This window comes from Panthera tigris, chromosome D4, assembly GCF_018350195.1.
Source record: "Panthera tigris isolate Pti1 chromosome D4, P.tigris_Pti1_mat1.1, whole genome shotgun sequence".
Taxonomy (NCBI): Eukaryota; Metazoa; Chordata; class Mammalia; order Carnivora; family Felidae; genus Panthera; species Panthera tigris.
Genome location: NC_056672.1, coordinates 64,885,281 through 64,909,696, shown reverse-complemented (window position 1 = coordinate 64,909,696; position 24,416 = coordinate 64,885,281). Strand labels below are relative to the sequence as shown.

The window sequence follows — 24,416 nt, the reverse complement described above, 5'->3', positions numbered from 1 at the left end:
TGCTCTCCACTGAGCCTCACGAATGTGAGATCATGACCTGAGCCAAAATCAAGAGTCAGATGCTTAACTGACTGAGCCACAGAGGCACCCTATAATTCTTTATATGAAATACAGAGCTCTTTCTTTTTCTATTCACATCACAGAAGGAACCATCATAATATTGAACATTTGAAAGAATCATTTTTGTGTGTTGAATGCTGACTTTTAGGAGATTTCTATCTGAAAGCTAGCACTAACTTCTAAAAGAGATATTACTCGCTTTCAGCTTCAATGATCTTATTTGTAAGCTGAGAGCAATTTCTCTTTTTCTTCTGCTTCTCAGGAAAAGTTATAACAAATGATAAATTAATGAAAAGAAGTGTCAATTCACTGGAAAACATAAAATAAAATTGTATTTGCTACCCCTTAGAGAGGTATTAATAAATATTGAAAACATTCTATTATAAAAAGAAAAAAATTATATTACTCTATTCTACATATCAATTCCTTGGTCATGCAATAAATATTAATTTGGGGCCTACAGTCCCTGTGCTAGATACATGCAATACGAACATAAAAATGGCAAAGATCTTGTTCTGCAGTCCAACAGGAAGGTAGAAAAGTGAATAGGTAGTAACAGTAGAATTTGACAAACTTTGTGGTAGGGTAGTATGGTAGTGCTATGGATTGAATGTTTCTATGCTCTCAAAATTCTTATGTTGACTTCCTAATCACCAATGTGATGGTATTGAGAGGTAGGTCCTTTAGGAAGTAATTAGGTTTACATGAGGTCATAGGAGCGGAAACCCCATGATGGGAGATAAAACTACGATGGAAATAGGTACCAAGAAGTGGGGTTCCACTGGAATGAATACCTAAAAATGTAGATAGAAGTGTCTTTGGAAGTAGATAGTGGGCAGAGGCTAGCAGAGTTTTGAGGTAAATGCTAGCAAAATCCAATATTGCTGTAAAAGGATTTTTAAAGGCAATTAAAATTGCCCTGGTGAGTGCTTGGAATGGAAAGAGGAAAGCTATAGAGGAAGCTTCTATCTTCTTAAAAATACATTAATAATCATGTATGGAATGTTGGTACAAATACAGATGGTAAAGGCCATTCTGATGAGGTCCCAGATGGAGATGAGGAACATGTTACTGGACAATAGAGAAAAGATAATCCCTGTTATAAAGTAGCAAAGAACTCCACTGAATTATGTTTGTGTTCTAGTGTTTTCTGGAAGATAGAACTTACAAACAATAAGACTGTATTTTTAGCTGAGATTTCTAAGCAAAGTATTGAAGGAGTGGCTTGGGTCCTCCTGGCTACTTATATTAAAATATTACAGGTGAGAGATAAATTGAAGATGGAATTGGTTAGCAAAAAGAAATCAGAACATGGAGCTTTGTAAAATTCTCAGCCTGTTCATATTACAAAAAAAAAAAAAAAAGAGACCACCAAGGGTTTGTCATTTTTTTAAGAATATTAAATATGGGCATGAACCACAGATCTTATTAGTCATCTTAAAAAAAGAGTAGAAACAGAATAGGGATGACATGGGGCGCCTGGGTGACTCAGTCAGTTAAGCGTCCAACTTTGGCTCAAGTCGTGATCTCGCAGTTTGATTTCGAGCCCCACGTCAGGTTCTGTGCTGACAGCTCAGAGCCCGGAGCCTGCTTTGGATTCCGTGTCTCCTTCTTTCTCTCTGCCCCTCCTGCATTCATGCTCTGTCCTTCCCTCTCTCTCAAAGATAAATAAACATTAAAAATTTTTTTTTAAAAGAATAGGGATGACATTACACCAGAGAAGACACTGCCAGTTTGAACTTAAGAGGACAGAGAAAGTGGGATGAAATGAAGGAAAGTTGCTGGACTTTTTAATCCCACAGAACTGGACCATAGAGCTATTTAGCTGTGAACTTGTGCTGTCCTTCAAAACAAACAAACAAAAAACAGAGAGAGAGAGAGAGAGAGAGAGAGAGAGAGAGAGAGAGAGGACTCCAAGAGTGATCCAGAGATCATTAGGTTGACCACCTCAACAGGCCAGATGGCCTCCAACCAAATTCTTGCTGCCATCCCAGTGGGTCTGGAGGGAAGAGCTTCAAACCAAAGAGGATTATTTTTGAGCCTTAAGGTTTAATGGAGTTTGCCTTACTGGGTTTTGGACTTAACTTGAAATCTGTCACTCCTTTATTCTTTCCCCTTTCTCCCTTTTGGAATGGGAACATCTGGCCTATGCGTGTCCCATCATTGCTGGCATTTTGAAATGATTGCCTTCTATATATAGACCTCGTATCCTATGACCTTGTTAAACTCACTCAATTATTTGAGCTACTTTTGTGGATTCTTTGCAATTTTCTAAATAAACCAACATGCCTTCTGTGCATACATTTTTTCTATCCAGGCTACCAGTCTTTTCTATTTCTTGCTTTATTGCACTAGTCAGAACTTATAGTTTTGTGTCGATTAGGGGTAGTAAGAGTACATCCTTGTCTTCTCAATCTTAGAGGAAAAGCACTCAGTCTCTCACCATTAAGTATAATAGTAACTACAGGTTTAGATTTCGATGTTGTTTATCCTGTTAAGGAAATTCTTCTCTTTTTTATTTATTCATTTTGAGAGAAAAAGACAGAGAACAAGTGGGAGAGGGGCAGAGAGAGGGAGAGAGAGAATCCCAGGCAGGCTCTGCACTGTCAGCACAGAGCCCAACAGAGGGCTCAAACTCACAAACCATGAGATCATGACCTGAGCCAAAGTCGGATGCTTAACCAACTGAGCCACCCAGGAAATTCCTTTCTATTCCAGTTTTTTTTTTAAGATTTTATTTTTAAACAATCTCTATACCCAACATGGGGCTTGAACTCACAATCCCAGGATGTTCCAGAAAATTCCTTTCTATTCCAGTTTTTTTAAAAAAGATTTTATTTTTAAATAATCTCTATACCCAACATGGGGCTTGAACTCACAATCCCAAGTCATACACTCTACTGACTAAACCAGCCAGGCGCCCCTATTCCTAGATTCTTATTGAATGTTAAAGTTTGACAAATGCTTTTTCTACTGAGATAATCATGTAGGTTTTCTTAGTTTATTTATATGGCCACTTAATTGCACATGATGTCTTATCCTTTTTATATGTTTATGGGTATTTTATATATTGTTAGATTTGCTAATGTTTTGTAGTCTTCTGATAGCAGGTCTGATACTAGAATTTGTGCTGGGGCAACCAAACCTTTTTGTTTTCCATTAAAAAAATTTTTTTAATTTCTTGAGAGTCCAGTAATATTTTAAAGAGCATATATACATACAATATCTATCTTGTTTAGTATTTAGAAGTCCCTTCAGAATGAAGTCTCCTGATCAGTTGAGTCAGAAGTACACACCCTGCCACGTTTTGATACGAAAACTGAGAATAAAGATGATATATAATCTGCTCACAATCCTCTAACTAGGAAGTATTATACATAGGATAATATTTTTGTGTCTGCACCAAAGTCCACATTGTCTTCGTAAAACCATCTTCCCATCTTCTGTTGGGTACATATAATGGGAAATATGAAGCCTTATGACATTCTTCATTCTTGCGTGTGTTTTCACATTATCTTATTTGCAGGAAACCACTTGTTGGTTTTATTAGGAAATCAGAATATTTTGTCTGAGCACTCAACCACAGCTTTTACTATTACCTCTGCTTACTCTTTCTTTCAGACTAACCAAATTTAGATTTGCAACAGCAAGAGTTTCTACTTCTCTGTCAGGATTCCATGGCTCCTGTATTCTGGTTGTAGTCATTTTTGTAGTCATTCATGTGCTCAGCAACTAGAGAATCTAGTTTTGGTTTCCTCAAACCTATCCTGAAATCACTAGTACTTTCCTGTAATTGGCGTGCATTAACATTAAAGACATGATTTGAAGGCTAGGATGAAAGATTTTTAGCCAGAGATTTTTTTCTCCTCATACCCATTTTGTCATTCAAACATCTGAGCATGTTGCATTATTGTGTGCTATTTTTTTTAAGTAATAAAAATCCACACCTAATTTGACATGATTTCTTTGGCAGTTAATAAGAACACATACAGTTTAATGAATCTGCAAACTAAATAATGGTTGTAGTGGGTGTGAAAATAGGGATATTTAAATGCATAAGGAAATTTAGCACACATCCCAGTGGCCATGTAAATAGACTTCTGATTCTTTTATAAATTGCAAATACTTTCTTGTGCAGAAACACACTGAAAAATATAGTCCTGCATCCATACATAGAGCTCATTATCATACCTCAGAATGCTTACTGCATGTCTATTATCCACTTCAAAGCCCCATTAAAACAGCCACTCTGTTTCAGCAGCAGCTAAACAAGTCAAAAACTAAGCCTCATTTGTCACTATTTATCCCCAGAGATTAAAGACAGCTGTATTGATGAGGTGTATTTAAGATTACATCTTCAGTTATTTTGATAAAAAGCTTTCAAATATGACCTTGTGTCATATAAAATCAGTATTCAAAAGCTCATTATCAGCATAAATTCTAGAATAGACAGAGCCAAGAGGAATGTACATGAAAAAAAATGATTGTGGGTAATGGACATTTGGTAGATTATACTGTTAACTTGCTATAAGAAACGTAAGCCTTTTGGTGTAATAGTTATTTATTGTTATTTACAATGTACGTGTGCACAGATATCTAACATGTTCAATGCTTTACATGAACGTAAAATAATTAACAAGATAATACATTGCTGAGAAATAGAAATTGGGCTCCAGCTTAAGGCCAAGTAAAGAAAACATAACACAGAGGCTACTGACATTCAGAATATGTCATACAACGCATTTTGAAACCTGTGGTTTTAAAAGACTGTGATAGTCTCTTCTCTTCATTTGGTTCCATCTACCCTTTATTTGGAAACCATGGACCATTGCTGTGAGGCCTATAAATGGGCAGATGGGAGCAATAGAGACGCAAATCAGAATGTGTTAGATTAAGCTTCTAGAATGAATATGAAAAGAGTGACAGTCATATGGAGATCAAATAATTTTTTGAATGCACTATGCCTGACCTTTAGATGAATGACATGAGGTGAACTGTATGATGTCTATTTAGATGAGCATAGATCTAACCCTGTGTGTGCACATGTGCTTTCCCATGTTTAAATATAAAAATGTATCACTATCTTGATCCATTCCTCTGTATCTTTATGCAAATATAATTATTGGGAATTCAATGCACATATTTTCCAGCAATATAAAAAACTTTACCAGAATGAGTGTTGAAAGAACCTTCCTAAAAATAAAGATGCATGTCACTGTTTAACCAGTGTATTTAAGCATTTCTTTCTCTTTATTTATTTTTTACATTTGGAAGAAAGTTACCATCTTGCTTTTTCTTTTTACGTATGTATGTATGTATGTATGTATATATGTATTTATTTATTTCAATATATGAAGTTTATTGTCAAATTGGTTTCCATACAACACCCAGTGCTCATCCTAAAAGGTGCCCTCCTCAATACCCATCACCCACCCTCCCCTCCCTCCCACCCCCCATCAACCCTCAGTTTGTTCTCAGTTTTTAAGAGTCTCTTATGTTTTGGCTCTCTCCCACTCTAACCTTTTTTTTTTTCCTTCCCCTCCCCCATGGGTTTCTGTTAAGTTTCTCAGGATCCACATAAGAGTGAAACCATATGGTATCTGTCTTTCTCTGTATGGCTTATTTCACTTAGCATAACACTCTCCAGTTCCATCCATGTTGCTACAAAGGGCCATATTTCGTTCTTTCTCATTGCCCTGTAGTACTCCATTGTGTATATAAACCACCATTTCTTTATCCATTCATCAGTTGATGGACATTTAGGCTCTTTCCATAATTTGGCTATTGTTGAGAGTGCTGCTATAAACATTGGGGTACAAGTGCCCCTATGCATCAGTACTCCTGTATCCCTTGGATAAATTCCTAGCAGTGCTACTGCTGGGTCATAGGGTAGGTCTATTTTTAATTTTTTGAGGAACCTCCACACTGTTTTCCAGAGTGGCTGAACCAACAATGCAAGAGGGTTCCGGTTTCTCCACATCCTCTCCAGCATCTATAGTCTCCTGATTTGTTCATTTTGGCCACTCTGACTGGCGTGAGGTGATATCTGAGTGTGGTTTGGTTTGTATTTTCCTGATAAGGAGTGACTTTGAGCATCTTTTCACGTGCCTGTTGGCCATCCGGATGTCTTCTTTAGAGAAGTGTCTATTCATGTTTCTCCCCATTTCTTCACTGGGTTATTTGTTTTTCAGGTGTGGAGTTTGGTGAGCTCTTTATAGATTTTGGATACTAGCCCTTTGTCCAATATGTCATTTGCAAATATCTTTTCCCATTCCGTTGGTTGCCTTTTAGTTTTGTTGGTTGTTTCCTTTGCTGTGCAGAAGCTTTTTATCTTCATAAGGTCCCAGTAATTTATTTTTGCTTTTAATTCCCTTGCCTTTGGGGATGTGTCGAGTAAGAGATTGCTACATCTGAGGTCAGAGAGGTCTTTTCCTGCTTTCTCCTCTAGGGTTTTGATGGTTTCCTGCCTCACATTCAGGTCCTTTATCCATTTTGAGTTTATTTTTGTGAATGGTATGAGAAAGTGGTCTAGTTTCAATCTTCTGCATGTTTCTGTCTAGTTCTCCCAGCACCATTTGTTAAAGAGACTGTCTTTTTTCCATTGGATGTTCTTTCCTGCTTTGTCAAAGATGAGTTGGCCATACGTTTGTGGGTCTAGTTCTGGGGTTTCTATTCTATTCCATTGGTCTATGTGTCTGTTTTTGTGCCAATACCATGCTGTCTTGAAGATTACAGCTTTGTAGTAGAGGCTAAAGTCTGGGATTGTGATGCCTCCTGCTTTGGTCTTCTTCAAAATTACTTTGGCTATTCGGGGCCATTTGTGGTTCCATATGAATTTTAGGATTGCTTGTTCTAGTTTCGAGAAGAATGCTGGTGCAATTTTGATTGGGATTGCATTGAATGTGTAGATAGCTTTGGGTAGTATTGACATTTTGACAATATTTATTCTTCCAACCCATGAGCAAGGAATGTCTTTCCATTTCTTTATATCTTCTTCAATTTCCTTCATAAGCTTTCTATACTTTTCAGCATACAGGTCTTTTACATCTTTGGTTAGATTTATTCCTAGGTATTTTATGCTTCTTGGTGCAATTGTGAATGGGATCAGTTTCTTTATTTGTCTTTCTGTTGCTTCATTGTTAGTGTATAAGAATGCAACGGATTTCTGTACATCGATTTTGTATCCTGCAACTTTGCTACATTCATGTATCAGTTCTAGCAGACTTTTGGTGGAGTCTATCGGATTTTCCATGTATGATATCATGTCGTGTGCAAAAAGTGAAAGCTTAACTTCATCTTTGCCAATTTTGATGCCTTTGATTTCCTTTTGTTGTCTGATTACTGATGCTAGAACTTCCAACACTATGTTAAACAACAGCGGTGAGAGTGGATGTCCCTGTCGTGTTTCTGATCTCAGGGGAAAAGCTCTCAGTTTTTCCCCATTGAGGATGATGTTAGCTGTGGGCTTTTCATAAATGGCTTTTATGATGTTTAAGTATGTTCCTTCTAACCCGACTTTCTCGAGGGTTTCTATTAAGAAAGGTTGCTGGATTTTGTCAAAGGCCTTTTCTGCATCGATTGACAGGATCATATGGTTCTTATCTTTTCTTTTATTAATGTGATGTATCACGTTGATTGATTTGCGAATGTTGAACCAGCCCTGCATCCCAGGAATGAATCCCACTTGATCATGGTGAATAATTCTTTTTATATGCCGTTGAATTCGATTTGCTAGTATCTTATTGAGAATTTTTGCATCCATATTCATCAGGGATATTGGCCTGTAGTTCTCTTTTTTTACTGGGTCTCTGTCTGGTTTAGGAATCAAAGTAATACTGGCTTCATAGAATGAGTCTGGGAGTTTTCCTTCCCTTTCTATTTCTTGGAATATCTTGAGAAGGATAGGTATTATCTCTGCTTTAAACGTCTGGTAGAACTCCCCTGGGAAGCCATCTGGTCCTGGACTCTTATTTGTTGGGAGATTTTTGATGACTGATTCAATTTCTTCGCTGGTTATGGGTCTGTTCAAGGTTTCTATTTCCTCCTGATTGAGTTTTGGAAGCGTGTGGGTGTTTAGAAATTTGTCCATTTATTTCAGGTTGTCCAGTTTGTTGGCATATAATTTTTCATAGTGTTCCCTGATAATTGCTCGTACCTCTGAGGGATTGGTTGTAATAATTCCATTTTAATTCATGATTTTATCTATTTGGGTCATCTCCCTTTTCTTTTTGAGAAGCCTGGCTAGAGGTTTATCAATTGTGTTTATTTTTTCAAAAAACCAACTCTTGGTTTCATTGATCTGCTCTACAGTTTTTTTAGAATCGATATTATTTATTTCTGCTCTGATCTTTATTATTTCTCTTCTTCTGCTGGGTTTAGGCTGTCTTTGCTGTTCTGCTTCTATTTCCTTTAGGTGTGCTATTAGATTTTGTATTTGGGATTTTTCTTGTTTCTTGAGATAGGCCTGGATTGCAATGTATTTTCCTCTCAGGACTGCCTTCGCTGCATCCCAAAGCGTTTGGATTGTTGTATTTTCATTTTCATTTGTTTCCATATATTTTTTAATTTCTTCTCTAATTGCCTGGTTGACCCATTCATTCTTTAGTAGGATGTTCTTTAACCTCCATGCTTTTGGAGGTTTTCCAGACTTTTTCCTGTGGTTGATTTCAAGCTTCATAGCATTGTGGTCTGAAAGTATGCATGGTATGATTTCAATTCTTGTATACTTATGAAGGGCTGTTTTGTGACTCAGTATGTGATCTATCTTGGAGAATGTTCCAGGTGCACTTGAGAAGAAAGTATATTCTGTTGCTTTGGGATGCGGAGTTCTAAATATATCTGTCAAGTCCATCTGATCCAATGTATCATTCAGGGCCCTTGTTTCTTTATTGACCGTGTGTCTAGATGATCTATCCATTTCTGTAAGTGGAGTGTGAAAGTCCCCTGCAATTACCACATTCTTATCAATAAGGTTGCTTATGTTTGTAATTGTTTTATACATTTGGGGCTCCCGTATTCGGCGCCTAGACATTGATAACTGTTAGCTCTTCCTGATGGATAGACCCTGTGATTATTATATAATGCCCTTCTTCATCTCTTGTTACAGCCTTTGATTTAAAGTCTAGTTTGTCTGATATAAGTATGGCTACTCCAGCTTTCTTTTGACTTCCAGTGGCATGATAAATAGTTCTCCATCCCCTCACTCTCAATCTGAAGGTGTCCTCAGGTCTAAAATGAGTCTCTTGTAGACAGCAAATAGATGGGTCTTGTTTGTTTATGCATTCTGATACCCTATGTCTTTTGATTGGTGCATTTAGTCCATTTACATTCAGTGTTATTATAGAAAGATATGGGTTTAGAGTCATTGTGATATCTATAGGTTTCATGCTTGTAGCGATGTCTCTGGTACTTTGTCTCACAGGATCCCCCTTGGATCTCTTGTAGGGCTGGTTTAGTGGTGACAAATTCCTTCCGTTTTTGTTTGTTTGGGAAGACCTTTATCTCTCCTTCTATTCTAAATGACAGACTTGCTGGATAAAGGATTCTCAGCTGCATAATTTTTCTGTTCATCACATTGAAGATCTCCTGCCATTCCTTTCTGGCCTGCCAAGTTTCAGTAGAGAGATTGGTCACGAGTCTTAGAGGTCTCCCTTTATATGTTAGGGAACGTTTATCTCTAGCTGCTTTCACAATTTTCTCTCTATCCTTGTATTTTGCCAGTTTCACTATGATATGTCATGCAGAAGATCGATTCAAGTTACGTCTGAAGGGAGTTCTCTGTGTCTCTTGGATTTCATTGCCTTTTTCCTTCCCCAGATCCGGGAAGTTCTCAGCTATTATTTCTTCAAGTACCCCTTCAGCACCTTTTCCTCTCTCTTCCTCCTCTGGGTTACCAATTATGTGTATATTATTTCTCTTTAGTGCATCACTTAGTTCTCTAATTTTCCCCTCATACTCCTGGATTTTTTTATCTCTCTTTTTCTCAGCTTCTTCTTTTTCCATAACTTTATCTTCTAGTTCACCTATTCTCTCCTCTGCCTCTTCAATCCGAGCCGTAGTTGTCTCCATTTTATTTTAGTTGTCTCCATTTTATTGCAGTTCATTGATAGCATTTTTTAGCTCCTCCTGGCTGTTTTTCAGTCCTTTGATCTCTGTAGTAAGAGATTCTCTGCTGTCCTTTATACTGTTTTCAAGCCCAGCGATTAATTTTATGACTATTATTCTAAATTCACTTTCTGTTATATTGTTTAAATCGTTTTTGATCAGCTCGTTAGCTGTTGTTACTTCCCGGATGTTTTTCTGAGGGGAATTCTTCCATTTCATCATTTTGGATAGTCCCTGGAGTGGTGGGAGACTGTGGGGCACTTCCCCTGTGCTGTCTTGAATAACTTGCATTGGTGGGCGGGGCCGCAGTCAGACCTGATATCTGCCTCCAGCCCACCACTGGGGCCACAGTCAGACTGGTGTGTGCCTTCTCTTCCCCTCTCCTAGGGGCGGGATTCACTGTGGGGTGGCTGGCCTGTCTGGGCTACTTGCACACTGACAGGCTTGTGGTGCTGGGGATCTGGCGTATTAGCTGGGGTGGATCGGTAGGGTGCACAGGGGCAGGAGGGGCAGGCTCAGCTTGCTTTTCCTTCAGAGATCCGCTTCGGGAGGGGCCCCTCTTCTGTGGGCCTCTCATCTGCGCTTGGCTCCGGAGACTCCATTCTGCTAGTCTTCTGGCGGTTTTCTGGGTTATTTAGGCAGGTGTAGGTGGAATCTAAGTGATCAGCAGGACGCACGGTGAGCCCAGCGTCCTCTTACGCTGCCATCTTCCCAGGATCCTCAAGATCAGTCTTGACGGCAAAATGTAGGAAGAACAGCATTTCACAAATTTACTTCATCTTCTAACATATTTTCATTTAACCTCCATATATATCCTTGTGAAATCTCATTCTATGTCCATTTAGAGTCAGCAACTCTTTATCAGTTCTTACTGGGTAGTGGCATATAGTGATCAGATGTCCACGTTTGGTTCATAGAACAGCACTGGGTTAATGGCCTCCATTTTTTGGTCAGGGCAGGCCTGCCTTGCAAAGGACCATCAGGTGCAGCCGACTCCTCCCCCCATCTTGCTTTTTCTTGATTTCCAGATGCAGCAGGTGTTGGTTGTCTATAAACCATCATCCTTATTCACACACCTTTTTCTCCTTTCATTTAAAAAAGCCCGGTTTATGTCATGGGTAACATGCTAAGTTCATAAAACTAAGCATGAGTAATCTACACTAATCATTTCCCTATGTTAGTGGATGGTGAAGGAGTGAACATCTGACCTGGTCCTGGTCAATAATGTGCTTGGAAGGGTACAGTCCCTACAAGGGAATCTGCCCCCTGATAAAAGGAGAGAAAGCAAGGTGTCTCTTTCCTGCCTCAAAGGGATTTTGTGGGGACCTGATGCCATGTTGGAGTAATGTTATTATCATGTCCCCTCCGTGCTACTGCAGTGGATGGATTGGAGGGAAGAAGATGCATTAATGAGTAAAAAGTTATTCTGGGAGTCTTAACCAAAGAAATGGCAGTGGATAGAGAGTGGATGGAATAGGTTCCAGAGATATCTGAGAAGTAGAATGGACAGGAATTGGTGATGGATTTGATATGAGTGAGAGAGCAGGAGTTGTTGAAGAGGACATGAGATTTCTGACTTAGAAACCCAGGAGTGGTAGTTCTATTAACCAGGAAGATAAAATGTAAGATTTAATAAGCCTTTAAATGTCAAGGTAGTGTTCTCCAGAAAATAGTTAAGTAAGGATCCCAGCTCAGGTTAGATTATAAGGACTAGAGCTAGAGTTATAAATTTGGAATTTGGTTTATAAAATTCCAATAATTTTGGAATTTTGGTTGGTTTATAAATATTAGTAAAAGTTGTGGATATAAATGAAGTCAAAAGAAATGGGAATCTTCCTTAAATTATTGTTCATTATAATTCCTTCCTGCTTGTTATTTATTTTCTATCTTTGTGTGTCAACAATCCTAATCCATTTCTCATATATCCAACTGCCACTGAATATCTTTTTACTTGTCAACTTATAGGCACAGATATCTAAACAGAACATCTAAAATCAAACTTGCACCTTTACCAAATTTAATCCCTCTTTTCTATTTTTTTATCTCCAAGAAAAATAAAAACATCCTCCCAATCACAGAATTTATGAGTCACTTAGAATTCTACTTTTTAGTTACTCCATATTTAATCATTCTACTTCCTTAGTGTATCTTCAGCTTATTACTCTTTCTCCATTTCATTGACTAGTTTAGCTAATAAACATAGCATTTGTTGGCTGTATTATGGAGACAGTCACCAAATCAACTTACTTCTAATTTCGGCCCTTCCTCCATCCCAATGGTTGTTGGAGTGGAAAGCTTAAAGTGCAAAGCTAATTGTGAAATCTCTCTGCCTAAAATCTCTCAGTGGACATTAATGTCATTCAGGATAAAATTTAAATTTCTTAGCTTGACATACCAGACACTTCACTATCTTCTACCTCACTGCACACTCACCTTTCCTCTCTTTAGTTTTCCCTATGTGTACTATTCGTTTTTTAATGCTGCCAAAGAATTAGTATAAATTTAAGGGTACCTGGGCGGTTCAGTCAGTTAAGCATCCAACTGTGGCTCAGGTTATTATCTCATAGTTCATGAGTTCCAGCCCTGCATTGGGCTCTCTATTGTCTGCATAGAACCCGCTTTGGATCCCATGTCCCCTCTCTCTCTCTGCCCCTACCCCACTCACGCCCTCTCTCTCTCAAAATAAACACACATAAAAAAAATTACTACAAATGCAGTGGCTTAAAACAACACAAATTCATTGTCTTACAATTTCTCTCTGTCGCCCTCTCTCTGCCTCCCCCCACTCTGCTAGCTCATGCTCTCTCTCTCTCAGAAATAAATATTAAAAAAAATACTACAGATTTAGTGGCTTAAAACAATACATATTTATTGTCTTACAATTTCTGAAGGTCAGAAGTCCAAAATGGGTCAGTAGGGCACATTTCTTCTGGAGGCTCAAGGGGAATCCATTTCCTTGACTTTTCTAGCTCCTAGATGCCACCTGCATTCCTGGGTTTATGACCCATTCCTCCATGTTCAAACCCAGGAGTGTGCTTTCCTCAAATCTTGATTCTCTCTGACTTCTGCTTCTGGTCATCTTCTCTGATCTTCCCTTTTCTACACCCCTCCCCCCCCCCCTTTTTTTTTACCTTTTAATCACCTTGTGATTAGATTGGATCCACCTGAATAACTCAGGATACTCCCCTCATCTGAAGATCCTTAAGTTAATCACACCTGCAAAGTCCCTTCTGCCATGTAAGGTATATTCTGGTGATTAAGATATGGAGGTGACAGCCAACAGACACATGAAAATATGCTCATCATCACTTATCATCAGGGAAATACAAATCAAAACTACAATGAGATACTACCTATGAGAATGGCTACAATCAACAACGCAAGAAACAACAGGTATTGGCAAGGATGTGGAGAAAAAGGAACCCTCTTACATTGTTCATGGGAATGTAGACTGTGGAAAACAGTATGGAGGGTCCTCAAAAAGTTAAAAAGAGAACAATGTTATGATCCAGAAATTGCATTACTGGGTAGTTACCCAAAGAATACAAGAACAGTAATTCAAAGATATATGTGCACCCCTATGTTTGTAGCAGCATTATTTACAATAGCCAAAATGTGAAAGTAGCCCAAGTGTCCATTGACTGAAGAATGAAAAAGATGATGTGATATATATATATATATACACATATATACATATATATGTGTATATATATATATATACACACATACATATACACAATGGAATATTATTCAGTCATGAAAAAAGAATGAAATCTTGCCATTTGCAAAAAGCTAGAGTTTATAATGAATATACTCTACATATACTCATATATATACTTGTGAAGCTGGAGTATATGATGCTAAGTGAAATAGCTCAGTCAGAAAGACAAATACCATGAGTCCACGAACGTGAAACTTACAAAACAAAACAAACAAGCAAAAGAAAAAAAATAATACAGAAAAAGACAAAGCAAGAAACAGACTCTTAATTATGGGGAACAAACTGATGGTTGGGAGGAGGGGATGGGTTAAATATGGGATGGGGATTAAGGTGTGCATTCATTGTGATGAGCCCAGGGTGATGTATGGAACTGTTGAATCACTATATTGTACACTTGAAATTAATATAACACTATATGTTAATAAACTGGAATTAAAATAAAAACGTAAATAAATTTAAAAAATAAATATAAGATAGGTATGACAATATTCTGCTACCACAATTACACTTGACAGTAGCTAGAAACTGTGTTATTGCCTTTTTCCTGGAATGCCATTCCCTTCATCCCTGTTTCACCTAACACCTAATTTCAGATGTTTCTAAGAAAGAATGCTCAACTTCAGGTTTCAATTTCCTTTCCTTATGAAAACCACAAGCAATAAGGAGAATAAGAGACAGAAATACATACTCTAAACACATAGTCTAGATAATTTCTGTAACTCTAAGGTCAAACGTAGGAACATGGAAATGGGAGTGGAGTAGCACCTGATGTAACAGAATGAAAAATTTCAAATCTAAGAGTTTGCAGAGAGATACCATGAGAACAAGATTATTGCTTTCTCCATAGCATTCTGGAAAGGCCTAAAGAATCAGAAGCATCACTTACCACAAAGGTCAGGAGGGAAGAAGTGGATAGGGTAAATGAAAACGTTTATGAAAATGTTATGAAGAACTTCCTCTACACTCTGTAGGAGACAAAATATTGTTACTGAAGAAACAGATCCAGGGAGTCTCTGAATCAGTGTAGGAGTCTCAGTGTGGATCTAACAGAGAAGAGTTTAAGCCAAGCATGAACAACTAAATTGTCTTACTCAGTTGTTTAGTTGATGCTGAAGCTAATTTGGGCACAGACACAACCGATCAGCCCTGTGTAAGCCTGGACCATTCACACTCCTCTAATTTCACCAGTGTCCCAGTCACTAATTATCCTCAGCATGTCTGTTTCCCACCCATCTTTGGTTTGTAAGTTTTCTTTGTAGAATTAAAAAAAAATGTGACCAAAGAGAAATTGGTACTAGGAAATACACTAAAGACATGTTTTTTCAAATTCTTTTTGAAAACAATTTCATGTGAAGTAGATACATAAAGACAGCTTCTGGCTAAAGTAGAGACAGAACCATAACTGGAGGGAGGAAAACAGCCACACCATATTCATAAGAGATGGCTTTTAGCACTTGTATTTATTAAGATAAAAAGACATTAGAGATTGCAGTGTGAAAGAGGCAATGGAAACATCAGTGGTCAGACAATGAGACACTTGCAGCAAGTCATCAAAAGGCGGTAACATTTTATGTGTTTCATTCTTCACCAACTAAAGGCACAGCATTCCATCAAAGGATTGCTTTTCATAGTTTTGGCCGCCCCCTGCTGTGCTGTAGTCCACGAGGGGACTCTGCAGCAGCTGGCTTAAATAAAATCCACTCAGTGCTTTTCCTTTCTTTTCACACAACTCTATAAAATCTGGAATTGCTTGATGTCTAGATTTACCACTGGGCTTTGATATTTTTATCTGATGACGTTGCATCATCACTGGTGAATCCACTGTTGGCAAACCTCATTAATTGGGTGGAAGCATAATCGGTGACAAATCGAAATTATTGAAAATTTAAAAACCCACTTGTTATACTTTCGAGGAAACTAGATGATAGAATATGAAAATGCAGTTTAAGAGAATGCTTTAGGGAAACAGTTTCAATGAAGAAATAAAAACTATTGTAATTAGCCTATTACCCCAGGTATTTACATGTAAATGATGTTTCTAAAGTATTCGAGGTTGCTTAAAATTTCTTCCTTGAATTAGTTATAAACTTTACGCATTCTGTTCACAATGGTTTTCCTCTATTAATTTGCTTAATAAACCATTTCTTCATCATTAGCACAAAGGTAAACGGCAATGTAATTAAGAAAATTTCCAAATTATGGTGCTCTATATAAGTGGATTTCATTTTTCCAAGGTGAAGCAGGTGTAAACTTGATGTCAGAAATGGACATGGGCTATGACTAAACATATATTACGTCTGTCTGATCTCCAAGAACTAGCATATGTATCAGTTCTAGCCAAGAGATAATCTTGCTTGTAAGACTGCTTAGAACACAAAATCAAAAGACAGTGTCCACATCTAAAGCCTTTGTATCTCACAGTTCCACCCAGTGTGGGAGGAAAATCCTCTGACATATTAGGGCAGAAGAGTGAGTCCCAGGGAAAGCAGACTCCTGAGTTTAGTAGTGATGTTAAGGGCACTATTGAGTGAGTGCAAGCTGCCAACTAGAATCAGCTCCTGTAACAGATGCTCTCAGTTTAAAGAAGTAAATGCAAGGCTGCAAGAGAAATAACTTCTCAGCACAGAAGCCTAGAGGCCCTTGAGGATAGATGATGCCAGAAAAATGTGAGATTATCATGCCTACTAGAGTATATTAATACTATAAATACAGATAATTTCCTGAGGAAAAAGATCCTTGAAAAGATGCTGCATATCACGTTAAAACAGCAGACACAGAGTGGTAAGCACGCTTAGATTGCCGCCCTTCTCCCTTCCTCAGGGTACTGAAACAAGACTGGGATGTCTCACAGGTATGTTGGATTCAAACGGGTCCCACACTAAATACATTAATTTTTTTCTCATTCTTCCTTCTCTTTCCAGATTCTCCATCTTCATTAAAGTTAGAGATAGGCATCCAGTAGCTCAAGAGCTGAATGATAAGGTTGATTCTTTCACTCAATGAATATTTATTAAACAACTAAGTGCGGGGCACTGTTCTAAGTATTTAGGATACATTAGTGAGCAAAACAGACAAACATCCCTGGCCTTCTTGGATCTTACATGCTAGTGAAGGTGAGTAGTATGGACAGTAAGCAATAAATATAACAAATAATTTGTATCGTGTATTAATGATTACTGTAGAAAACCAGTACATCAAATAAGTGGGGAGGAGTCAGGATTGTGGTAAGCAATGGCAGGAAGGGTGGGAGGCAATTTTAACTTGGGAGGTCAGGGTAGACTGAAATTGAACAAAACTCAACTATACTTTCTTCTGCTTCTCTTTCTCACCATACCTAGCGGAGTTAGATTCTACCCATCCTTCAATGCCCCTGTTTAGAAGTCATCTTCTCTGTGATGTCTCCCTGGTTCCCTCAATATTCCTTAAACATTCTCTCCTTGACATTCCCACATGTGGCTGTACTGTTGCTCACCCCATCCGTCTCTGAGGAGCAGAAAGGTCCTATGCCTGTGCATGGGTGCAGTCTGACAGGTTCCCCCCTCCAGTGCTTGCATCTCTGACTCTCTGCCTTGGGGCTTTCTCCAGTGCCAGTGCTCAGAAAGCGAGGAAGCCCAGAAGTGCTGGGAATTTAACACCTCCCTGGGATAATCCTCACACGAGGAGAGAAGAGAGTGGGTAGGTAACTATGCCAGCTTCCCCAGCTGCTAGTAGAGTAATTTTGAAGTGCATTCCACACAATTCCTCAGAGGCTCCCAGTGAGATTAAGCACTAGTAGCTCGTAGTATTTGTTTATTAATGCACCATTTACAGATGTTTTGCCCTTCCCTGTCTCCCTTTGCATTCTTTCACATGTGCTTTCTGTGCTCACTTTATAAATAACCTATCCAACCCAATCCTTCACGGGAATCTAAATTCAGATACCTTAGCATTTCAGTTTTGAACTCCTATGGTCTTACTGGATTTTTCTTTATATTGTTTGTGAACATTTGCCTCTTTTACTAACTTGTGAGTTCCTCAATTTATATCCTAAAAATTCTTTATTGCTAAACATAGCTTTTGACCTTAAATCCAAAATATTAGGTTACCTATATATTTGGTAAAGTTGGCCTGGCTTTAATCAATTACCTGAATTCAAATCCTGGCTCTATTATTTGACAACTATATTTGTGGGCACTATTCTGTGCCTCAAATTTCTCATTCGTAAGCTGGAGATAAAAAAACCTAAGTCATAGGATTGGGATTCATAGGATTGGGATTCTCAGGATAAAATAAGAAAATGTACCCAAAGTTCCTAACATAGTGCCTGGCACATATTAGGCACTCATTCAGTGTTAAGTTCTTTCCTGTCCCCTGCCTTTATCTCTCTTACTAAATTCAGTATTTTAAAATAAAGGAACTGGTGTCTTTTAAGACTGATTTTGACCTAAGCATATGTAATGCTAAGTATAATGCATTAATTGCAAACAAACAAACAAACTGAAACATATATAGAATTTCAAGTCTCTTTAAAATATTAACATGCTAAATCAGAGGCATTTCATCTGAGTAAGATGCGGAACCATAAACTGATACATGTTTCTGTATTTTCTCCTGTCCCTTTTAATTCAATAAAGAAGTTGGCACCATGTATGGCAAGATTCCATTTATCTCTTTAAAGTGTCTGATATATATTGTAGAAATATACTGCCAATAAAAGAATCACTTTGGCCAATTAGTTACCTAGGCAGGTATGTGCAAAAGAATTACTACGTTATTTGTAGCAAGTTTCTGCAATCAAAAAATGCGTTAATCATTAGATACTCATTTTTTTTCTTATTCTGCATTTTACGATAGTGATTTGAGGGCAGAGACCCAAGTATTCTAAGTGTGGTGCCTTGCAAATTATAAGAAAATATTACTTAACTCACTAATAACTACAGATAGTGAAATATTTTCAGAATTTCAATTTAAGAAATATTTCCTGCATATGCAAAATCCTGTGTCAGGTGTTTAAAGTTTACAGAGAAGAATAAGAGTAGGGGGGAAGATTTAGGATTGTACGTAATAGGATGGGGTCAAATTTGGGTGATGAAAGATGTATGAACTCATTGCAACATAGGTTCAAAAGAGAGAAAGATAAGGACCATTTCAGCAATCAAGAAATGTTCTTGAGGAGATAATATCTGAGATGAACTGCTCTAAGGACATTAGTATACAGAAATGAACAGGGGGTATTTCTGAAATGTGGGGCAGCCTACACAAAGATTGGTCAAAGGAAATAAAAAATATTTTCAAAAAGAGATTGTAGTCTTTCAATGTGGTTTAAAAAATGAAGTGTATTGGAATAGGTTGTAGTAAGTAGGGGTGGGAGAGGGGAGAGAGGCCATAAGGTGAAGGGTCATGAAAATGAGAGAGAGAGAGAGACAGAGACAGAGACAGAGACAGATTTGCATCAAATGGGAATGCAAGTAACTGAAAATGCTGTCATAACTCATTTGAACAATAAACAAAATTTATTACCTCACACAATCAGAAGACTACCTTCCTTTTGGATACAGGGTACCCCAGGTTTGGTTGATTCAGTATCTCAATGATTTAATCAAAGAATCAAGTTGTTTTCATCTTTCTGCTGAAGCCAGGACATCAGCTTTGTCTCCTGCCAGCCACCTCATCATCACAAGTTGCCCACTATGGCTCCAGGCATCAAATATCCAGACAAGATATCAGCCAGCAGAAGAATAAGAACTGTCTTTATATGTGTATAGAAACATCTTTCAGAAATCGCTCTCCCTGAAGCAGCTACCTCTAACATTTCATAGGCTAAAATTCATCACATGCTCCTTCCTAAAGTAATTACTAACAAAAGGAATGGAATGTTCATGTTGGCTCAGATGATTCAATTTATATCACTGAATTATGTTGATGGAGTGGATGTCAGAAAAAACAGTTTTTCTTCCAGAAAGAAGAAAGGCATGACACTCCCCAGGAAGTTAAGGTGACCACATATCCTGCTTTGCTTGTTGAATTCTGGTTCATACCTGCTGTCCCAATGTAATTAATGACAGTGCCCTTTCACTTTCAAAGTGTCCTGTTTGGACAATAAATTATATGGTCACTGCAGCTAAAATAAATCATTTTAGACATTTGAAGATTTGAGTATGAGAGCTATAATGTAGAGTGATTAATTAGTAAATAATGTGATAAAAAAAAAAAAACACTCACAGGTAAAGACCAAGAGAGTAGTTAAAAGATGACTAAAATACCTCAAACAAAAAATTCTGAATTGGTGTGCTGGCAATGGGAATGAAAAGAAAGAGACAAAGCGTCCTTACAGAAGTAATAATTTAATATTGGCATCTGTTGATGTAAGACATTACAGTAAGGGAGTAGAATAAAAGGTGAAAAGCTTTAAATACTGAAATTCACATTACTGAGAGGATACATTGTTCTAATGGAGGCAGTAAAGCCAGAAAGACTTGTTTCAGTGGATAGAATGATGAGTTCAGTTTTGATACGCTGAATTTAGTTCTGTGGGAAAATTAGGTGGAAAAATAAGGAGGTATATTAGGGCTAGCTTCTGTGATAATTTAATTAGAAATCTAATTTTTTTTTTTTTTTTTGGTGGGCTCTCATGGAGTGGAAGCGTATTACTCAGCAAAAGTAAACAAATACACAAAAAACTTTAATTCATCATTTACTCAGTAAATAATTACTAAGCGCCAGGCACAGTTCTAAGAGTTGAGGAGTGAGCAGTAAACGAAACAGATCAAATCTTTGACCTCTTGGAGTTTATATTCTAATGAAGAGAATCATGACAAACACACAAATGTAGTATTATGACACAGTGTGATAAAGGTTATAAAAGAAAAATAAAAGTATTGGGGTTGATCATGGAAGTCTTTTCTAATAAGGTGACATTTGAGTAAAGAGCTGGAAGAAATGAGCTCTACAACTTGTTGGGACGAGCACTGGGTGTTGTATGGAAACTAATTTGACAATAAATTATATTTTTTAAAAAAAGAAAGAAATGAGCCCTACAGATATCCAGGAAATGAATGTTCTAGTCTGAGAGGACAGCAGGTATAAAAGTTTTTATTGAAGTGTTCTTAGAACCTGCAGGAACATCAGTGGGACCAGTGTGTCTGGAGCCTAGAGAATGAGGGAGACAGTGGAAGATAACTCAGATAGACATCTAGGGGCCAGGTTGATATGGTCTAATGGGTCCTAGTGATCACTTTGAATTTTCCACTGAACGAGGCAGAAAGCCAAGAGGATTTTTAATGCTGGTGAGCGGAGAATAGATTGCTGTCAGGCAAGGGTGGAGTGGGAATACTAGTGAGGAGGTTACTGCAAAAATTTTGATAAGAAACTATAGTGCTTTAAGTAGGAAGGCAGCAGGCAAGATGGTAAAAAGTAGTCAGATTCAGGATATACTTTGAAGGTGGGATTAAAAAACAGATTCGCTGATGGATTAGATATGAGGTGTCAAAGCAAGAGAATAATCAAGTAACCCCAGAGACATGGGGAAGACTTTTGGAGGAGCATGTGTGAAAGAGAGGTGGTAAGTCAAATATTCATTTTCAAAATATTAAGTTTGAGGTGCTTATTTAGACATTGGAATGCAGATGTTAACAAGGCAGTTAGATGAAATGTGAGGTTCAGCAGAGCAATCAAAGCTAGAGATAAAAATGTTGGAGAAATTTTTATCAAATAAGGAGACGACATTTAAAACCATGGGTCTGGATAAAATCCCCTGGAAAATGAGTATAGGTTAAAAAAAATTAAAAAAAAAAACAAAACAACCTGGAATAGGTCTGAACTGATAACCCTGGGGCATTCCAATGTTGAAAGATCAGGAATATGCTTTTGCAAGGCAGGAGAAGAACTAAAGGAGCAATGTCCCAGAGTCGACACCGTGACTGTAAATGTTGAACAAAAAGCTATCTAAAATTAAAAGCCCTGATATCTAATGCTTACCAATTTCTGTGGCATAACTTCTACCATGGCCAACTTTACGCTATGTATTATTATTCAACAATAGGTTTGCAAAATTCCAAACAATTAACAGTTGTCTCTTGCAAAACAAACTCCAGTATACCCCTGCCAGAAAGCAAAGTAAGATGTTTTAAGAAAGAGGGACTGGGGCGCCTGGATGGCTCAGTCGGTTGAGCGTCCGACTTCGGCTCAGGTCATGATCTCGAGGTCCGTGGGTTCGGGCCCTGCGTCGGGCTCTATGCTGACAGCTCAGAGCCCGGAGCCTGTTTCGGATTCTGTGTCTCCCTCTCTCTCTGCCCCTCCCCCACTTGCACTCTGTCTCTCTCTGTCTCAAAAATAAATAAACATTTAAAAAAAAAAAAAGAGGGACTGATAAGCTGTGCCAAATGTTGTCGGTAGAACGAGTAAGAAGAAGATTCAGAAACAACCAATGGATTGGCAACATGGACGCCAACTGATGAATTTGTTGTTTTTTTTTTCATTCTTTTTTTTTAAATATATGAAATTTATTGTCAAATTAGTTTCCATACAACACCCAGTGCTCATCCCAACAGGTGCCCTCCTTAATACCCATCACCCACCCTCCCCTCCCTCCCACCCCCCATCAGCCCTCAGTTTGTTCTGTTTTTAAGGGTCTCTTATGTTTTGGCTCTCTCCCACTCTAACCTCTTTTTTTTTTCCTTCCCCTCCCCTATGGGTTCCTGATGAATTTGACCAATGAATATGACAGACGAAAAAGTTGCTTTCAAGAGTGTTTTTCCTACTTAGTAATGTGGGTAATGTTTAAATTTTCTCAGAAAGCAGTTTGAGAACGTGAAGCATTTAACTACATAAACAGTGAGGGAGAACATTCCAAGGAGAGAAAGGCCCTATAACAGGAATGATTTTCATGGTTTCATGAATTGAGAGAACACCTATGTGTTGCAGTATAGTGGGTAAGGCAGGAAATGGCCAGAGATTAGCTGGAGATGTAAATAAGATCAAAGTGTTCCTTGTAGGCTATCAAAAGCAATTTATATTCATTATAAATAATATGGAATTATGTAGAAGGGTTCTAAGCAGAGGAGTCTCATAATCTGATTGGGATTTTACAAAAGATTACTGGCCAGTGTATAAATAATGCATTGGGAATTAGGGGAAAAATAAGAAAGTGTAGTGTCCCAGTAGGAGACTTGTTACAGTTGTTCAGGTGGAAGGAAGATAATGGTGACCTGGTGCCAGATGCTGGCAGGAAAGAAGGAAAGGAAGGGATACATTTTCAAGGTATATAAATCATTTGTTGATAAACATAAACAAGAAGGCGGCATTAAAAATGTTTAGATTTGTGGCTTGGGCACTTGGGTAGGATGTCATGCCACTTACTGAAATAGGAAAAATAAAGGGAAAAATAAATCTTAAAAGAAAAAAAAACACATGTATTTCATTTTTTTGTATGTTAAATGGATTTAGCTTCATGGGGTTTGAGATGAGAAGAAAGATTTGGGTCACTGATATACACTGGGGACTTGTTGGCACATGTATGATATTCAAAGTCCTAGAAATGAATGAGATCACCCAGTGAAAGAGAGTAGAGAGAAAGGGAAGTTGTAGAGTGGAGGAACATATCTGAGAAGGAGAATGCAGAGAGAGGAGAAAAGTTAGAGTGAAGTGGTATTGTAGATTCCAAGAAAGAAAAGTAATTTGTGAGGGGACGGTCCATGGTTGAAGGTCCAGTGAGAGCAGAAAGCATGGGGGTCACTGGACACCTTGACAAGGATAATTTTAGAGAAATGGTGGGGATGGCAGCTAAATAGCAGGGGATTGAAGAGTGACCCTCTGGGAGAAGTATAGACAGTTTGTGTTGACAACCCTTGTAAGAAGTTTGGCTAGGAAAGTAAGCAGAAAAATGGGGACCAGGTAAAGAGGATGTAAGGAGATATTGTTTAAAGATGTGTGCTGGGGGTCGACCTTTGCATGCCAGCAGGAATAATTTATTACAGAGGGAAAGACTGATGATGTGGAAGACGGGGGGAATAATCAGGAAGCTCAGCCCTTTCAAAGTGAGTGGCAAAGGGACATGGAGTGAAGGAATGACTTCAGCTGGGTAGGGAGCTTCTCCCTCACAACTGAAGGGTAGAAATAGAGAAGTGCAGTGTCAGACAAGTTTGTTGACTTAGTGATAGGAAGAGGGGGTGCTTCCCATATCATGGCTTCTGTTTATCTGTGATTTATCAGACAAGGTCAGCATAATAAAGTGGTGGTGGGAGGGGGCGTGCAAAGTAATAAAAAGTGATTATTTGACTAAAGAATAGAAAAATAAGCTTCTTGGAGAAACAGAGTAGCATTGCATGTTGTACGTGAGTATCTAATAAAGGCTGGTGATAACAGTGTGAATTTAAAGGGACGCTAATTACATCAATTTCCTCAGTAGTGTGATTTTCTCGATAATTCTATTATGTTGTGATTAGAAACTGAAATTATGTCATGTATGTACATATCATAAAAAATGAAATTTATAATGTTGAAGTGGATAAAAGTTATCAGTTTCCCTTCAACTGTCACTTATTAATAAGCACGT

The 24,416-nt window shown here is 38.0% G+C and overlaps 1 long non-coding RNA gene across 1 annotated transcript in view; it reads right to left on the bottom strand.

The window, feature by feature from the left end:
• LOC122233168 overlaps positions 1 to 24,416 on the bottom strand; it is a 92,636-nt gene that overhangs the window by 462 nt on the left and 67,758 nt on the right. The gene's annotated exons all lie outside the window — the stretch shown is intronic.